This window comes from Benincasa hispida, chromosome 11 (assembly GCF_027475165.1).
Source record: "Benincasa hispida cultivar pf3 chromosome 11, pf3_genome.v1.1, whole genome shotgun sequence".
NCBI lineage: Eukaryota > Viridiplantae > Streptophyta > Magnoliopsida > Cucurbitales > Cucurbitaceae > Benincasa > Benincasa hispida.
This window is the reverse complement of record NC_143488.1, coordinates 41,162,053-41,181,989: the sequence shown is the minus strand read 5'-3', so window position 1 is coordinate 41,181,989 and position 19,937 is coordinate 41,162,053.

Here is a 19,937-nt window from a genome sequence, read left to right as displayed (position 1 = left end):
CATCAGATGTATGTCAAGGCTGTCGGTGGTGCAATGGATAAGCGGTGGAGTAGGCCCTCTCGAGCTCTATCTCCGATGAAGCTCCGGTCGTCTATTGGAAGTTGTGGTTGGATTTAATAACTCTCAAAGAGATTCATGCTTATGCTTTTTCCTCACAAGAATCTGCCCAAGGTAGAAGTCCCGGATACTTGAACATTGGCGTCAAGGCTCTATTTATAGAGCCTAATGCTGACAGCTTTGATAATCCCGCTCCGATTAGCCACCATCACTGATGAGGTAGATGAGAATTTCATCATGATTTGATTGATTGTCAGAAGAACTTTTGTGCAGCTCAGATATCCTGAGGTATGTGATCATATTCGTTTCTTCTAAAGGATCAATACATTCCACCCACTATTTGCGATCATACTTCTATCATGGTTATCATTCTGTAGTTGTGGCAGTGCATGCGACCAACTTTATTTCATTTAGATCAACGCATGCGATCGACTCTTGTGATAACTACAAAATCGACACTTTGATGCAGGATAACGCATGATATAGGGCCAACTTAGATTTTTAGTGTAAATAAACGGAAGTTTATTATATCACAAGAATCCTTAGTATTATCATCGCATATTCTGCTCATCTACCCTCATTATTCTAAGTAAAAGGTTGTGATAGCTTGTATTTCTACAAGCTATCACACCCCCAAATTTAGAATCATGCTTGTCCTCAAGCATGTCTTATAATAAGTAAATGTCAAACTTGCCCTCTACCCTTCCCTTTGCATTGACTAGCTTCTGAGAATGTATTCATTTGCACTTGTAGCTTAGGCAGTAGTACTCTCCTCAAACTTAGCCACTTCTTCTAAGAAATGTTTTCTAAATTTAAATCTAGCAAGCCTCCACTCAAAACTTTCTACTCATCATAGACAACTTTGTTTTAAGCTTTTTTTACAATGCGATGGTTCAAGATGCGTCAGAGCTCGCGACTTATTATTAGATTATATGCAAGGCGTTGAACCTGGTTACACTCTTCGTTTTGGCTTACCCCCACAGGTGTCATGCGAGCTTCCAACTTCAGTTGCGTGCCATGTTTAACTTAACTCTTATCTTAACTAAATTTAATTTGCACCAGACAGAGGAGTTGTTATTATGCATTGATTCTGATCACCTACTTTTGTTTTGACTTACCTGCACAGGTGTCATGCAAAGTATCCAATTACGTGTAAATACCTTTCACAACTTAACTCTTACCAGTTTGGGTTTTCCCATTGGCATTGACAACAGAGTATATTTACTTATTCTTTTTTTTTTTTTCATTATCGTAACGTTTATGTTGAATGCATTTGCTCAAATCCATACTAAATATTTTTAATAAAAAAGGTAAGGCACATAAAATTTGGTTCCTAAATAATTCCCACAACTCTTCTTTTAACTCTAACTCACAAAATCCACCCTCAACTTTAAACAATTACTCCAAATTTCAAACCTGCATGCAGAAAAACCAAATAATTTCATATGAAATTCCATATTATCAACATCCAAATCTTCAAACCCATACAAGAATCAAACAAAAATCATGCAAAAATGGACTACTCACAATCTCTACTACCAATATGCAATAAGAAACAAGAATGGCCAAAAACTTTACCTTGAAGAGATAAATCTGGAAAAATCACACAAAACCCGCTAGAACTCAAATAGATGAGAAAACCCACAAAATATGCAATAGATCTAAGGGAAAAACGTGAAGAGATGGTCGAAATCGGGTGAGAAACGAGGAAAGGATGAAAAGTCGTGAAGAGATTTGGGAGAAAGTGGGGAACTAAGACTTGGTTTTTAGAGGAAAACAAAAAGAAAGTGAAGAGAAAAGCGACAGAAAATAAAGATTATGACTCAACTGACTCGTGAGGTGAAGGCAAACGAAATTCAAAAATGAGAGAAATACCAGGACAAAGAACATGATGAGATATAAAAGCCTCTGACTCTTTTACCTGAGATTCTTCCAAATTAAGCTCATACTCATACTTAACCTCACAAACTTGTTCTTGATAAGGTAGAAGATAAACATCGTCGTCAGGATCGGTCCACGGATATTCCATCACAAGGTCGGCCTCAGTGCCACAGACGCGAGATGGCTCTAATTGATTTCCTGTGCACTAAGAAAAATCATTAGTACGTTCACACTTTAAATAATCCAATGCTTACCCTGATCAGAAATATTAGGAACCAGCTGCTCTGTGGAATTAATGATGCTTGTAACTTCGTTGTGCAACTCGACATCCTCAGATGATGATTCCCAAGCCTTCTCCAATTTCCTAACTGATTTAGCGATTTGAGCGATTTGGTCACTCAGACTTTGAAGCTCAACTCTAACCTCACGTTCGAAATAGAGGTTATCTTGCTGGAAACCGATGGGTTCTTCATAATAGTAGGGACAATTTTGCACAATTTCACCAGAGTGGTTAGAAAGTTTTCTAACTATATCCTCCAAAGAAATACTTGGATTGGCAGACCGATACGGCATCGACAACAGCGTTTGGCTAGCTAACTCCCAGGGAGGATAATATCCACACTCAGGACCATGCAAATTTTGAATCTGCATATTAGTCATAACTTGTGTAACAAAGGTTAGTTCAGAAATTTGATCTCTAAGGCCACAAATCTCTCTTACCTCTGGTGTTTCTCGTTGTTCCGCGTATCTCGCTTGAAGTGCATAAAAGTTTATCTTTTCTGCCATTGAAAAATAAGTAGACAAAAAAAAAAAAAAAAAAAAAAGAAACAGTAAAAACAGTTAATTCTAACTAAAAGCTATTAATTGGCTTGTCTCCTCGGCAACAGCGCCATTTTTGTTTGGACTCGAGTATCGATGTTGTTAATTCGGCTCCGAACCGAAACAAAAGAAAATTTATAATACCCGAACTACTCCTATTACTACTAAGACGTAGCAATAGTGGTAAGTGCGGGGTCGAACCACAGAGAAGCAAAAAGTTAATTTCTTTTGCGTTAGATTTGACCATGGAAAAACAGTAAAAACTGGGTTTTGGTTTGTGGTTTTGAAATTGAAAGCATGCAAGTAAAAATTAAAATGCGATGGATATATGAAACAATATTAGATTCGTTTAGTTCTCGAATCAAATAACCATTCAATGTAAATTAAATAATTGTTTTCAGCCTAAATATCATGAAATTTCCTGAGGAATATTTGTCCTTATGTTTGATTGAGACACATGATTTTATAGATGATATATTGCATGATGAAAATGACGATGCAAACACGTTAATTGCTCCATGTATTGATATAAACTCATATGACTTGTCTCCTGTTATTGATGCTACCAAAATAGATGAACCTTCTTCTGACTTTGATATGTTTGACTTGCAAGTACAAGGGACTGAGCTGAAAGCTTTCCCTGGTCATTTGAAATATGTATACTTAGGAGAAAGAAATACCCTTCTAGTCATAATTTCCATAGAATTGAAACTGGCCCAAGAGGAATCCTCGATCGACGTCCTAAAAACTTATAAAGAGACCACTGGATGGACCTTCGATGATCTCAAGGGAATAAGCCTTGCCCTTTTCATGCATTGAATCACTTTAGAGGAAGGAGCCAAGCCCACTATTCAACCCCTCAGGAGGCTGAATCCCAACTTAAAAGACGTTGTTCTCAAGGAAATAATCAAGCTTAAAGAGGTCGGGATCATTTACCCATTCCTGATAGCAAGTGGGTAAGCCCCATTCACGTCGTTCCCAAGAAGACCGGTATGACCATTGTAGAGAATGACAAAGAAGAGATGGTGTCAATGTATGTGCAAAACGGATGTAGGATGTGCATTGATTTTCAAAAATTAAATGAGGTAACCATAAAAGACCACTTTCCCATCCCTTTCTAGAACAAATGGTGGAATGGCTTGCCAAAAAACCATTCTTCTGTTTTCTTGATAGCTTTTCTGGATTCTACCAAATCCCCATCGCCTAAAAGGACCAAGAAAAGACCACATTCACGTGCAGTTATGGTACTTATGCCTTCAGACATATGCCATTTGGGCTTTGCAATGCCCCAGGTATGTTCCAAAGGTGTATGATGAGCATATTTTCATATTTTATAGAAAAGTGCATAGAAGTATTTATGGATGATTTTATAGTTGACAGAGAGTCTTTTGAGGATTGTTTGCATAACCTTAGTCTAGATTTGAAATGATGCATTAAGGCTAATCTTAGTTTAAATTATGAAAAGTGTCACTTTATGGCTTCCCATGGTATTGTGCTAGGGCATTTAGTTTCTACAAAAGGAATTGAGGTAGATAAAGCTAAGGTGGATGTTATTTCCAACCTTCCCATCTGACATGTGTTAGGGAAATTCATTCTTTCCTTGGAAGTGCAGGTTTTTATAGGTGGTTCATCAAGGATTTTTCAAAGTTGGAATTGCCTCTATCGATATTATTGTAGAAGGATGTTCTCTTTGAGTTTGACAAAAAGTGTCAAGAGGCTTTCGACACCTTAAAGGAGAAGCTGACCACTGCCTCAATTTTGCAACCTCCAAGGTGGGATGTGTCGTTCAAGATCATTTACGATGCCTGCAATCTAGCTGTGGGAGTGGTGCTAAGACAAAGGGTCAACAGAAAGAGTCACGTCATATGCTTTGCATCAAGGACCTTAAACCCCAATCAAATTAATTGCACCACATCTAAAAAAGGAATTTTTTCCCATTATTTTTGCTTTGAATAAATTTCTTTCTTACATCCTTGGATTTCCTGTCACTATCTTTACTGAGCACGCTGCTCTCAGGTATCTAATGACCAAGAAGGAGTCAAAACCTTGATTGGTACAGATGCACTTTCTCCAAGAGTTCAATATGACCATCAAAGACAAAAAAGGGGCAAAAAACTTGATAGTTGACCATTTGAGCAGGATAGTACAAGAAGAAGACCTCATACCTCTATATGAGAACTTTCCAGATGAATTCATGTTCCATATCGACACACCCACTCCATGGTATACAGAAATGGTTAATTTCCTAGTAACAGGTAAGTTCCCTTACGATATGCCTAGTTCTAGAAGAGCCAAATTGAAAAATGATTCCAAGTACTTCGTTTGGGAACCATCATACCTTTGGAAGATTTGTTCTGACCAAATCATTAGGAGGTGTGTCCCAAATGAAGATTTTGAATCAGTGCTCACCTTTTTTCATGAGATGGCTTTTCGACGGCATTTTAGTCCTAGGAGAACTACTAGAAAGGTCTTAGATAGTTGGTTGATTTGGAATTTTCTGTTCGCTGACTGCTTTGCATTTTGTAAATCTTGTGAGAGGTGTTAGAAGTCAGGATCTTTGTCTAGGAAGAATGAGATGCCATTAAATTCTATTCTTGAATGTGAGATTTTTTATGTATGGGGTATGGATTTCATGGGCCCTTTTCCTTCTTCATTTGGCTACTTATACATTCTTTTAGCAGTTGACTATATTTCGAAGTGGGTCAAGGCAATCTCCACCAGGAATAATAATGTTGTTGTGGTTTCAGGTTTCTTAAGAGCTAATATTTTTTCTAGATTTGGTATACCTAATGCTATAATCAGTGACCAGGGTACTCATTTTGCAACGGGACCATCGAGGCACTCATGAGGAAATATGGAGTACACCATCGTGTTACCACTCCGTATCACCCTCAGACGAACGAACAAGCTGAAATATCAAATCGAGAGGTAAAAAATATCCTTGAATAGATGGCGAACCAAAATAGGAAAGATTGGAGCACGCGCATTGACGATGCTCTTTGGGCGTACAGGATCGTATTCAAAACACCTATGGGAACAACGCCCTTTAAGCTTGTCTATGGCAAGGTGTGGCACCTACCGATCGAAATTGAGCATAGAGCATATTAGGACGTCAAAGGATGTAATATGAACTTAGCTCAAGCCAGTGAGCAGAGATTGCTAGAGCTACAAGAGTTGGAGGAATTGTGCTTGGAGGCCTATAAGAACTAAAGGATCTACAAGGAAAAATCAAAGCTAATTCATGATAAAGGCCTTTTGAGAAGGAAATTTTGGGTCGGGCAGAAAATGTTACTCTATAATTCTCATCTATCACTTATGCTCGGCAAACTGAAATCTAAATGGCTTGATCCCTTTGAGGTAATTAATTTATTTCCCTATGGTGCTGTGGACATTAGAAATCTAGAAACTGGTAAGGAATTCAAAGTAAACAAGCATCACTTCAAAATTTTCAATGAAGGAGAAGTCAACTACATTAGTGCAAGCTTCTTGTTGGCTCCACCTTCTATCACTTGAGCCCGTATCACCAGGCGTCTAGCAAAGGACGTTAAACGTTGTATTATCTGGAGGCAACCAGGAGTTTTATTTGCTTTTCTTTCCTTTCTTCTATATTTTTCCTTTTTTTATTTTTGATTTAAAATATCGGCTGGCTACATTTACCCTTCTTTATAGGAAATGTGCAATTTTGACTCTTGAGGTATAAAATGATCATGCCAAAGCCCAAAAATCCAGAGAAGTTTTTCTGTTTCCTTTTTCCCCTTTCTCTTTTTTGTCCTTAGCATTGGGGATAATGCATATTTTTAAGTTGGGGGGGGGGGAAGGGCAAAGCATGTTTATGATTAAAAATTAAATTGATTCTGTCATGGTTTGCATATTTTTGTTTGCTCTATTGGTGTACCCTTTCAATGACTTATTGATGATGCACTTAATGGGTTGCCTATTCTAAAAAGGGTAACTTTCACAATTTTAAGCTTTTTATAAACAATTTTTTTTTCATGAGATCCATATAAAATGATTCTAAATTGATTTTTTTTTTTTTGGTTTTAAATCCTTTAAAGTCTTAGAAATGGATTATCTATCTCATATTTTCGTCGTCACCTCAAAATGCCCCCTATTGGCTTGGGAGTAACTTTTAGTGCCTGAGAGTAAAACTAGATAGTGAAAAAAAAGCCTATTGTGTGTGAAAAATTGCCTTTTTCAGACACATAATAATAATAATAATAATAATAATAATAATAATAATAATGTGCATGTGTGCATGGATAGAGGTGAAAAGAGCTACCTTCGCTGTGCTTCTATTAGGGCCCACGAGAAAAGAGTGATAGGTTCCCAGCGGTGGAGTGTGAAAGCTAGTCCTTTAGGTAAATAAATGCCTTTTAATTTTTGTGTGCATGAGGTTTTGGGCTTTCCTTGATAGTGTTACTCTTTGATTAGCAATATCAGTATGTCTTTAGCTGATGACCAAGCCAGAGTAGATGGAAGATGAATTGGGAGATGGATAAGACTTTTTCGGGCACTTTACGATTAAGGAAAAAATTCTTTCTTAGTTTTTTCGTCTTACATGGTTTTGATTGAAAAATACCCTTTTTATAAAAAGGCTCAATTGAGTGATTATTTGGTTTGATTTATTATGTGACCCTATAGACTATTGAGATTGGAGAAAGGATTCGTTAAATAGAGTGAACATTTTCTTATTGAAATCCATGACTGAATTTTATCTTGCTCGGGACAATCAAGTCTTAAGTTAGGGGTGTTTGTTAGCTCTAAAAAAAAGCTAAATTTATAGCCTTTACTTCTTATATTTGGGTAGTTCTTGGATTTTACTGTCTTATTTTGTAGGAGAAGTAATTTTGTGGAGTTGACACGTGGAAAAGACAAAGAATTGAGCAATGCTCATCTCAAGCCTAAGTCCAACACTCATTTGACGCAGAAAGGCAGTAGCTTCAGGAACAGGGCAGTATTGCAATGTTTCCCAGAGTGTCGCGACGCTCCGGAGTTGAGTCATCGTCATCGTTGCAATGCCCCCTAACGCTGAAGCTTGACGCTTTAAGACAGAAGTGCAGCGTTGCAACACTCCCCCAGAGCGTCGCAAAGTTGCTAACATTAACGGAGAATCAAGGGTGCGCATGGTGCTATCAAGCATTGCAACGCTTGACCCTACCGTTGTGATGCTTCTAAGATATTATAAATAGGACCCTCGTGTTCAGCCTTGAAGGCAGCCACTACTTATTCGAGAATAGGCCCGAATAAAGAGAAAATTGAGAGTATTTTTTCCAGTTTTTGAGTGATTGAGTCAAATTGTCGAGCAATTATTGGTATAGTTAGCCTCGATTCTTCCTCTTTGATCATTGTATTCTAGATATACCTTTTAGAGGCTAAATTATTTTCTTGGGATAGTTTGTATGTCTTAGTTCTTGAAGACCAACTAGTTTATTTTATTTAATTGTTGTGAACCATTTGGGGAATTTGTTTTATTTTTAATTGAATTCAATTTTTTTTTTTGACAAATTGGTTTGTTGAATTTCATGTTTGCAAAATCTTTCTAGCTTATGCATTGTTGATCGATTAAGTTGCAAATATTAGGGTCGTATGGTTGAGGTCTAGACTTTTTCTGGCCAAGTTCATTTGGGTCCTAATATAATCCTTCTTAAATAAATCATGCAACAAGATATGACTTTCCAGCTTGTTGAATGTCTCGACAATTGAACATTTTCTTAATGCTTTTCAGTTTTAACTTGGGCATCGCTAAGAAGGAAAGGTTTTTAACTGAATTAGGGTTGATTTAGATTTTTATCAAAAATTGACTTATTGGGCTATTAGAATTTCTAATAGGTTGAGGGGTTTACATAATTGAAAAAAATAACTAGTACCTAAGGATAGAAAATAAAAAGCATACAAACTAATCCCAAGATTTTCCCTCAATTTGATTCAAAACCCCTTTTTTCTCTACACTTATTATTGTTTCTTTTCTCTATTTGTTTAATTTCCCTCATCAAAACCAAAACAATTAAAATCCTTTTTTTAATTCATAAATTGTCCTAGATTGATTCAACAGTCTCCTTGTGGATTCGACCCCGATCTTACCGGCTTTACTACATTTGTGGTATAAGGTTTAGATCTATGAGAATAAATAATTTTTGTTCGATTTTGCGGTTGAGTAACGACCTCGATTCCCGAGTCCGAACAAGGAGTTCCATCTTGCAGGTCTATGTTTCTAGCTATCTACTCGGTCTTATCCCTAAAATGGTAGGCTTATTGAGTCGGCGAACTCGGGCCACTTTCACCCATGCAGATTAAAGAATAATCTTGAATAAACAGGAGTTCATAGTTAACTCAAGATTAAGATCGAGTTACCTAGGTCATCGTATTGAAATAGTCAGTCTTAATAGTAAACGACATTATAAAGTAAAAAGGCTATAGTAAACGACATTATAAAGTAAAAAGGCTATTTCTCTGTCTGGTCTTATGCAAACTCATTGCATATGACATCCCCACTTGCATGTATTCACATGAACGATTCAAGATCACATTGTTTGTATCAAATACAAAGTGAGCCACATCAATAGTGTCCTCAGGATAAGGTACCCAATCTTATCCTTATACTATAGACCATTTTGGATATTACTCGAACTTAATCCACTTTTATGTCTCCACATTCAAGAATTCATGCTATAGCTAGAGGTTCTTTAGTTTATTGGATGTAGGTTTCTTAAATGAAATTCATATATTCAATAACATCTTTAATGAATAAACCTCAATAACAACTTTATTGTAAAATGGAATCTGTTTATCATTTAGAAACCATGAGTTTTAGGACATAAAACCCAACAAACTCCCACTTGGACTAAAACTTCAGTGGGGTCGGTTACATATAATATTGAGTGTGAAAGAAAAAAAGACAAAAATACAATGAACTAGGGCATCATACACCCTTGGCTGTTCTTACTTGCCCTATACTTGCATAACTCATAGTCTTAGACTCACTAGATGACCTTCAAACACTTTAGCCATGAGGGTCTTTGTAAACGGATCAGCAATGTTATGCTCGAAGGCTATCTGTTTGACAATTACATCTCCTCATTGCACAATCTCCCTGATTAGATGATATTTATGGTTAATGTGCTTCCCACACTTATGGCTTATGGGTTTTTTTTAGGAGAAATACGTACTCTTGAAGATAGAAACTTCTTCATGAATCCTTTTCTCCGGTCATGATTAAACATGCACCAAGAAAGTCATTAGTGAGGTCACCACCACAAAAGTTTCCTTTGGATTCTCCTTATGGTAGGGTGAGAATATCATAAATGTGTGGGCTCTAAAATCTTTTCTGGGAGAGGGAGAGAATTTGAGAGGGAATTTTTAGGGAAGAACACTGATTCAAAAAGAAAACCATCTGCATTCTATGTTTTTGGTCATGGAGAAGAAAACATTTAACCACTTCCCATCTCACGTTCAAATTTGAGAAAATTGCAGGAGGGAGTTATTCAACTTCCTCATCTAATTAAATTTTAAAATTAATTTTAAATATAATTAAAATAATATAAATTATATAATAATTCATTATCATATAACATATATGTTATATCAAATATAACATATATGTTATCCATATTTTATATTATATCAAATAAAACATAACCTATAGTTTGAAATTCTCTCATTAAACCTATGTATTTAATATGAAGCAAATTCATATTAAATTTAACCTATAGTATTTTATGAATCCAATTCATATAATTAATATTTGAATCATATTAAAATATTTATTTCCTCTTAAATAAACTTTATATTATAAAGTTTCAAATACATTATTCTAATTATATTATATATAATTAATTTAAATTAATTATATCATATATAATTAATATCCTCAATTAATTTGAACGATTCAAATTAAGCCAAAATTAATTCTCAATAATCCTTGTTGAGCAACAAAAGGGACCTTATAGACTTGTAGATTGAAGCTTCAATGGTACTTGAATAATTAATTAAACTTCTTTAATTAAATTATTCAACATCCATTAATTGTCAGTCACTTCACTAAAGACCACCAGCTGCACTCTTCGCACTATATATATATTTCTGTGTCCATTAAATAACTAATCAACGATGCGATAATCCATCACAAATTTCTCATAAGTACAACTGAGCAAAAATTACCATTTTGCCTTGGTAGTTATATCTAACTCCTTAGGTACTACTAATCCCTCTAATGAACAATAAGTCATACTCAAACTATGACCAAAATCTTCTTGGGCCAAGAGAGAGTGTGATGCCACATTGTTCAAGCCTCAGAATCAGCCCTTAAGGGAACAATTTATGTACTTACCCAAATGTTAGGGAAGTAGTGAATTTCGTCTTCTGTAGTTGTTTGTGTTCTCGACGCCCCAATTAGACGAATCCTTAATAAGGTAGGCTTATTGAGTCGACAATCTGGCCACTCTCATCCATATAAATCAAACGACCGCCTTCATAGGCAGGAGTTCACAACTCATTCAGGATTCAGGTCATGTCACCTATGGTCATCCTAGTGAAATGTAAGTCCCTATTATAAACGGTGTAATATAATGAGACTAGTAATTTCATGGTCCGGTCTTACATACCCCTTTATATAGAATACCCCTGTTCACATGTCTCCACATGAATGATCAGGATCAGATCATCTGTAGCATTTTACAACAATTATAAAGTCTATAAAACAAGTTGTATTTGTAGTGTCACAAGGATAAGGTACCCAGCCTTATCCATCTACTACAGACCATTTAGGTTATCACTTAACATGATCCACCTGTATGTCTCTACATGCATGTTCAAGCTACAAAATATTTAGGGCATCAATTCCAATAGTTTCTTCATAGTCCATGCCCGCATATAACCCTTTGCCACTAGCCGAGCTTGAAAGGTCTGTATCTTACCGGCTTGGTCTCGTTACCTTATGTAGATCCATTTACAACAAATAGGTTTTATTACATTTGGCTGATCTATAACTTCCCAAACCAAATTGAAGTACATAGATTTCATTTCAAGGTCCATGGATTTGATCCACTGGTCTTGTTTTTCATCATTCATTGTCTGTTCATAGGTCAATGGATCCTTAATGCCATCATAAGGTATGGCGACATGAATTTCTGTTAAACCCATGTGATGGATGGGCTGATAGACAACCCTCCCACCACATCGAGACATTCTAAACTTTTGAGAAGGATGTGACTGACTAGAACTACCAGCTTCATTAGCAACTCTTATTGGTTTGTTTGTAGTTTCTTTGGAAATTTCACTCAATACTAGTTTACTACGAGGTTGATAATCTCTCTGGTGGTCTTCTTCTAAGAATGCAGTGTTTTTCAACACAAATACTTTGTTATCTTGAGAGTCATAAAACAAACCACCTTTCGTCTCTTTGGGGTATCCTACGAATAGACACAATTTTGAATGACGTTCCAATTTCTTTGGGTTTTTCACCACACATGTGCAGGGCACCTCCAAATTTTGAAGTGACATATACTACCTTTACGCTCTCTCCACGACTCATATGGTGTTTCAAAAATTATTTTTGAAGTAACCATGTTCAAAATGTATACAATAGTCTCTACTGCATATCCTCAAAATGAATTAGGAAATTGAACATAGTTAATCATTCGTTGAACCATGTCTAACAGGGTTCTATTTCTCCTTTTCGATACACCATTTTACTGAGTCGTACTGGGTGTCGAGAACTAAGACTGGATTCCATGTTCTATCAAATAGTCATGAAATCTCAAGTCCATATACTCTCTCCACCTCGATATGATCGAAGTATTTTAATTGTTTTACCTAACATGTTCTCAACCTCTGCCTTATACTTCTTGAACTTTTCATGGGCTTCGAACTTGGGATGCATTAGGTACACATAGCCATACCTTAAATAATCATCAATAAAACTGATGAAATATTCATACCCTCCTCGTGCTTTGACATTCATTAGACCACCAGATCTAAATGCATGTGTTCTAAGGGATTTTTGGCTTTAAGACCTTTTCCTGTAAGGATCTTTTGGTCATCTTACCTTCAAGACAGGACTCACATGAAGGTAAAGAGTTGTTTTCTAATTGACTTAGGAGTCCATTCTTGACCAATCTTCCAATCCTATTGAGATTAATGTGGTCAAGTCTCAAGTACCAAAGATAGGCAGTAGGAGAAACTTTTTGTCTTTTATTTTGAGTTTCAATAGTTTTAAACATCTGAGTATTAAAATATTTGCCTTGGTTGGTCTTAACAAATATAAGTTGTTTTCAAGTTTTGCAAAAAAAAATTGGACACCTCTTGAGCTAACCAACACTTCATTAACTTTAAAAGATACTTCATAAATTTGTTCTAACAAACAAGAGATATATGTTATATTCCTTCTCATATTAGAAACTAAAAGTATATTTTTTGGTAAAATGAATCTATCCCCAAAAACAATTTTAAGTCTTCCACTGCTTTCGTCGAGACGACCTCTCCTGTTCCAGCTTTCAGAGTTTTCTTTCCTTCTCTAAGCTACCGCTGGAATTAGTTCCTCAAAAGAAATACAAGCATGGTTAATGACCCTTGAATCTAGTATCCAGGTAGAGTTATCATTCTCCACTAAACATGTATAAAAAATGAGTAAATCATATTCACCTTGTTTTTTCTTTCTCAGTTTTCTTCTCGATAAGATATTTTTGGCAGTTTTGTTTTCGATGCCCGTCTTCGTTGCAGTGGAAACACTATCCTTTGTCTGTAACTTTTCCCTTGCTTTTGCAAGTTGCAAGAGCCTTATCTTTCCCTTTTCCCTTATTTTTCATTTGAATACTCTTATTCTTTAAAGTGGAAGGTCTAGACTTAGTTTATGAGGATGATCCCTTTTGGAACTTCTTTGAGGTAACAACATTTTCTTCCCTTTCTTGTTCCTTAGTCTTCATAAGAGACTGGTATATTTAACACTCGTTTAGGAGAGTAGTCAGATTGTACTCAATCTTATTCATCATTGCATTTGTGCAAAACTACAGAAAACTCTTCGAAAGAAACTCCATGATGAAACTAACCTGGCTTTTTTCATCAATGACAACACTATTTACCTCCGCTACATGGAAGTGCACCATCATAACTAGAACATGCTCTCTAACAGAGGTTTCTTCTTTCATGCGGGAGTTGTAAACATATTTCAGAGCATCGTGCCTGACAGATGAGGACAGTTGTCCAAACATTGCTTGCAACAAATCAATGATCTCCTTAGCGGTGAACATGTTCTCTTGTTTGTTAGTTAAGACATCAGATATGCTCGCTATCAAGCTTTATCATTGGCCCTAATACATTTGTCATATGATTCCCAAACATTTAGGTTAGTTGACAAGCCGAGATTCGAATGACATTCCTCTTTTAAAGAGAACGTAAGATCATCTATTACTAATATCATCTTTAAATTTGATTTCGAAGTTACGTAGTTGTCTCCATTTAATTTTTCAGAAGAAAGAAGTTGAACTAATGAGCTAGACATGCTGAAAAAATAAACATGTTCTATTAGTGGATTTGTTATTAAATCCAATCAGGTTCTAGCAAAAGTAATAATGTGCCCATATAATTTATTAATTTTGTAACAATACTTCCACGAGTTAGAATAACTGCTATCGAGGGGCAGACAATTACTCCTTCACTAAACCAAGACATTCTTGACTAAACACTAATACCAAAATAACTCTTATCCCTTTAACATTTAGTTATCGCTCGTTTGGTCAAGAATTTACTAACATTTAGATCCTAGAGATCGGTCACAACAAGCTACCAAATGGAAAGGCAATGCTAAGAATGAACCTAAGAGACCTTCATTTATGAATTTTTCGTTGTTCTACCCTACATGTTATGGCCCTCCGAATGGGTGGTCACTCTAGGACAAAAAGCAAGCGAAACATAGGAATCTCATGGTGCAACTTAATCGAGGAGATCACAGGATTCGTTGACACACTTACCTCTCCCACTTAATATGAACAACTTCCCCTATTCACCTTGCTATTGACCCATGCAAACACTTTTCAAATGGAGGCTACACCTAGTGCAACATGAAGCCGAGCACGGATCTCACAGTGTGAACTCTTAAGGATGTGAGAGCTAAAAAATAATATATCATATGTATCATTTTCTCCCACTGAAGTGTTTTAGATGGTTTGGGTATACTTTTACTTAAGTATATTTCGACTAATTAAATATGTCCTAAGTCTAGGTGTTTATACGAGTATAATTTTTACATTTGATTTAACCTATGATGTCTAAGTGATAAACTCTTTAAAACCACACATCGCCCATGCATGCTTAACCTACGATGTCTAAGTGATAAACTCTTTAAAACCACACATCGCCCATGCATACTCATAAAATCGGGTTAACCTAACTCCAGTACCAACTCAATCCGTAGGTAGTAGGTGTTCCGTAACTATCAACTTAAGTACCTCCAGCCTTAGACAGGATCTTGTTGGGTGAGTTTTCTTAACCTTAGTTTTACAAGTTATCGACCTATTTTAACTATTTAAAAAAGGTTGTGTTTGTTAACCCTACCTGAGTATGCAATTTTCTTTGTTATAGATTTTAAAAGTTTTGTCAATTTTATAACACTAATAACTTAGACAATATCTATAACATACATCAAACATTTCATAAATTAATATAACAACTTATATTAATTCTCATGAAATCCTATACATGCATACTATATATTATAACAATTATTACATACTTTTAATATAACAACTTATATTAATTTTCTATACTTTCAGCAGAAAAGTAACTTTTCAGAGCGGGACCACTGACGAAAGAGGTGTTAAGGTCTATAAATAGCTACATCAATTCCAAAGAGAGGAAGCTAGTCTGAAGAGACATTCATAAAGAATCCAGAAGATAGACGAGACAAGTTCGAAAGGAAGTCTCGGGAGCCAGAAATTCATTCACAATCCCAAAGAAAAGCTTTGTACAAAGATCATTTCTACCTGGGAAACTATCCTGAGAAGGAAGTTTTCCACCCACTTCTCCTACACGCCGATAAGCAAATCAACTCTGATCGGGATCCGTGTCAAGACATTGACACGCTGTCCTTATTTGTTCTTACTTTCTATTCATCAATTGTGATTCATTTCTAATCTTTCATTCATCTGTCTGTAACAAACGCTTTATCTTTAATATCATTATCATATTCATCGTCATTTCTTTGTTCACCATCATACATTCATCTTCCATTTCTCTCACTATGTATAACTAATCCTCTAGGGTAAGGGGGAAGGATTAAGCGAGTAAGTTAATCCATGTTGAAGAAGTTAACTAAGTTTAGTTAACATATGCTCAACGACATCTTCACCTGTGAGAGCAGAAGTGAGGATGTTAATCCAGCTCTCGAAAGAAGGTTGACCGAATGCGTTAACTAAAGCAAGAAGTATTTCACTGAGAGATGTAAGCCAAGGAAAAACAGAACCTTAGTTGCGTCCTCAATAGGATTGACGAACTTGCGATGTCCTTTCCCCCAACCTATTCTCTTTCTCACACATTTCACAAGACTTGCCATCGCATTCCATCAGATACTTGCACATATTCACATTTATTTATTTATTGTTTATTATTTTATGTGTCACCGCATTTTACTTTTCCAATACAATTCATTATTATTTTGTTTTTGGTCGCATGTATCACATTAATATCGCATTTATCCTCGTAATCCCCATGTTCGACCTCAGATCACTCTGAGAAACTTGCAGTGGAATTATACTTGGTTCCAGCGCAAGAAAACTTGTGACACGCACGTACTACATGAACGCATACTACGAGTGCATCTCAGCAGCATCACATACATTATTTTAGAATGTAGTATCGCATTTATTATCGAGAAACGTGATTTAGCAACGCATATCATCATACACATTCATTCATCGTTCTTTGCGGCGGTATTGCATTATGTCCACCGTCAAAATTCATTCAACAAGTTTTTGGTGCCATTGTCGGGGACTTGGCAGCTAATAGTTTGTTGAGTTTTGTGTTTTCGCAGGCAACCTTTTTACCTTGGGAGTATTATAGCTTGTGCAACCAAGTTGCAACCAATATTGAAGTGTAGGTGATGTGCCGAAAGCCAGTATTGACCTCAAGATAGAAGGCCAGTTAGTCACATGAGCTGAAGGTGTTCTAAGCACATGGTGAACAACATGCGGCCAACAATTCCCGGAAGTTCTAATGGTCAAGATGAGCTTCTTGACCTAAGTAGTTGAGAGCAATCTCCTGCATGGGAGACTCCTTGCGGTGACCTCACTCCAATCTCCAGAGACGTCTTCTATTCTATCTTTACCTCGCTTTTCTTAGTATAGTTTATTTTAATTATTATTTTAGATATGCGGTTACTTTCTTGGATGCGGTGCGTTTGCTCCTTGTAGGTATGACAATAATTCTCCTCGGTGCACAATTACAACAAAAGAATCCTCTCCATCATTCAACGCATGGCTTCGACCGCATGAATTCCAAAGTATGATTGCAAATGTTATTCTACTGAAGGTTCTTTTCTTGTTATCTTTTATGCATTATCCTTTTGAAATTCTCTTTGTCCGATTGCTTTCCTTTGCGATGCATCTATAATGGTACGCATAATTCACTACATCTGCTAACTAAACATCGCAAGGCTCTCCTTGATTTTAATAGTTCTTCGAAATTTGGCAATCAAAGTTTTATTATGTGTAAACCTCTGTTCAAACATTTGTTACCGCATTCCTGTTGAGTCTGTCTTTAGCTTTGCGGCAAGAGCGCTGCTAACCTCTAAGTTTGGGGGTGGTAGCGGTCCCGGAAAAATACGTTCATTACATTGTGATGCTAGAAAAAAAATGTTTGGAAATAAAAACTCCACTGTCAACGCAATGGGGAAACCCATGCTGATAAGAGTTAAGTTGTAAAAGGCACTTACCCAAAGTTGGATGTCCGCATGACACACGTGGAGGCAAGCCAAAATGCAAATAAGTCGCCAGGATCAACGCATAAACGCAATTCCTCTATCTGACGCAAAATTAAGCCAAGACAAGAGTTGAGTTAAATATGGCACGCAACAGAAGCTAGCTATCCGCATGACACATGTGGGGGCAAGCCAAAATGAAGAGCGTAACCAGGTTAAGCACCGCATTCTAATAATAAATCACAAGGCTTTGAATTGTCCCAACGGATGCATTGTTAAAAGCTGAACGCAAAGTAGTAGGGAATGAGTAAAAAGTTTTTAAACAAAGGCTTGCCAGATTTAAGCTTAGAAAAGATCTCTTTGAAGAAGTAGTCGAAGTGGAGGAGAGCATTGCTGCCATGGTTAGAGGTATGAGTAAATTATATTTTGAGAGTTTGGTCATCACAAAGGAAAGCTTGAAGGTGAATTGTGAATTTCTTGAGTATAAAGCATGCTTGAGGATAAGCATGATTCTATGTTTTGGGGTGTGATGATGGGTAGAAATGCACATCATTATAGGCCTTATATTTAGAATTATGAGGGCTTTAAAGTAGAAGATGCGGTGATTATATTAAGAATTCATGAGAAAACGAGCTTACGTTGATTGGAATTAAGAATCTCAGCTACCCACTTTTATGCGTTTTTATGTGTTTAATTCTCTATCTTTGTAGCTAATGTAGGAAGCGGTCTCATACGTGGAAGCCAGGCTATCGCAAAGACGACTGCATGTGGGGAATCTCTCCATCGAAGAGGCGAACGAATACATTCGATGCATGGACGTTGCATCCATCAATCGCATGCGTCCATCGCATAGAAATTGTGGCTATCAAGCAAATGCGGTCATCGCAGAGAGATTGTGGCTACAGAATAATAACCATAATAGAGGGATGACCGCAAGAGAGGTGGAATGCATTGATACTCCAAAAACCAAGCATGAACGCATACCTCAGGAGTATAAAAAGGTGATGTTGACATTTCATTTACCACGCCGTTAGCAGCAAAGATTCAGAACAGGTCCATCACGCCGTTAGCTGCAAAATTTCAGAGAATGGCCATTAATGTTGTCAGCGATCAAACTCTATAAATAGAAGTCGTTGAGCGGAACTTCAATTTGTCCAAGGTTTTCCACCTGAGGTTCCCTGCCTTAGGGCAGATCCTTGTGATCCAGACTAAAGCATGAGAAGATAGTTTTGAGAGTTCTTCATCCCTTCAATCATTCCGAGTGACGACCGGAGCCTTCGCCGGAGTTAGAGCTCGAGAGAGTCTACTCCACCGCCCATCCATGGCAGCATCGACAACCTTGCCACACATCTGATGGAAGCAAGACATTACTTCCATCTGGCCCTTCGTTCTCTTCTATCTTCGTATTGTATTACATTGTGGCTTAAGGGATTAATACATCTTGTGATCATTGCATTTCTATATTTTCCTTCGATTCCATCTCCATCTTCATTTACTTAGCATCCTTTACTTTCATTGCATCACTAAGTAAGACTATTAAGACTGTTAGATTATCACATACTTAATCATGCGACATAGGAATATGAAGCATGTAGTAAACCACCGAGAGTTGTGTGTTGCACTAGTATTGTGAGAAAACCTTATTTGTTTAGTGTGAAGCTGTAGCAATACCTGTCTATAAGCAGACGCAATGCTTGTCTATGAGTAGAATCAACAGCAATTAACTGCCCGGGAGGGTAAGTAGTTGATCGCATTAAGAAATGTAAGCAAGTGTTCACTAGAGATAAGAATAATCTAACATCAACCATGTTTATGTGATTACCTTATCTTATGAGTGTATCATTCATCATTTAGGCATACGTGGGAGAGTAGTCTAAAGACCAAATCTAGACTCGAGAGAGGGGATTGGATCGCATAAGCAATAATGGGGAACTTAGGAATAAGCTCTGTTTACTACTACATAGCGTATGCCCCCTTTAAATAGGACATGGTGGTATGTGGTCATCTTGTTTATATGTGAGAGCAAGTGAGAGAGAAGAGAGACTTAGAAATAAGACCTTGTGACACTATCGCATATGCATCGCATGCATCTTCGTCAAGTGTGTATAGCATGATCGTATAGCTTGCGTTGGCTGGGGTTGCCCTTACGGTCAAGCTTAGTGTTGCAGTGAAGACATCCTCGCCATTTTATCTATTTTTCCATGCATATTACTACGCGTTAACAGTTACCGTGTCTCTACCTCTCGGTCATACTTCCATCGCTTAATCTGATAGT